Below are 791 nucleotides of genomic sequence, written 5' to 3' on the forward strand. Positions count from 1 at the left end.
CCTATCACCCTCACCTTGACCTCCCTCCACCTATCGCATTTCCAACGCCCCTCCCCCAAGTCCCTCCTCCCTACCTTTTATCTTAGCCTGCTGGACACACTTTCCTCATTCCTGAAGAAGGGCTTATACCCGAAACGTCGATTCTCCTGTTCCTTGGATGCTGCCTGACCTGCTGCGCTTTTCCAGCAACACATTTTCAGCTATGATAATGATATGGCCAATTATATTGTTTCGATTGTATTGGAAACAAGTCAGCCAGGTTGCATTAGTCATTAAAGAATAGTGAGTTTATTACAAATAAAACATCGAGGGCTGAAGGGCCTATACAGCACTGTAATGTTCTTTATTCTAAAACGTCAACTAACCATGCATAGATTATTGACAGAATAAGGTTTAGACTGTGGCAGGGGAGATTTGACTTATATACTGGACTCCCAAAATTAACATGAGGCAAGTATGGTAACAGACATATGGTGGTCAAACACCCCACAGAATACATGAAATAACATTCATAATTAAGACACTTTTCTCACAACATTGTCAGAAACTACCCCAACCAATATTAATGAGATACTAAACCATGCAAAAATTGTGCAAATGATTACAATTCTTCACTTTAGATAACCTGGCCTTCAAACTGCACTCAAGCACTTAGTGACAAGCACAACATCAGCTTTTTTTTCAAGACAGCGAGACTCACTAAGCCATTACTGTCTCCTTTTTTTACCCCCGAGTTCTAATCTTGTTCAGCTGCAAAAATGAATACTGCTTAAGGGTTCCCTTCACTCTTA

This window comes from Chiloscyllium plagiosum, chromosome 4, assembly GCF_004010195.1.
Source record: "Chiloscyllium plagiosum isolate BGI_BamShark_2017 chromosome 4, ASM401019v2, whole genome shotgun sequence".
In the NCBI taxonomy this organism is placed as follows: Eukaryota; Metazoa; Chordata; class Chondrichthyes; order Orectolobiformes; family Hemiscylliidae; genus Chiloscyllium; species Chiloscyllium plagiosum.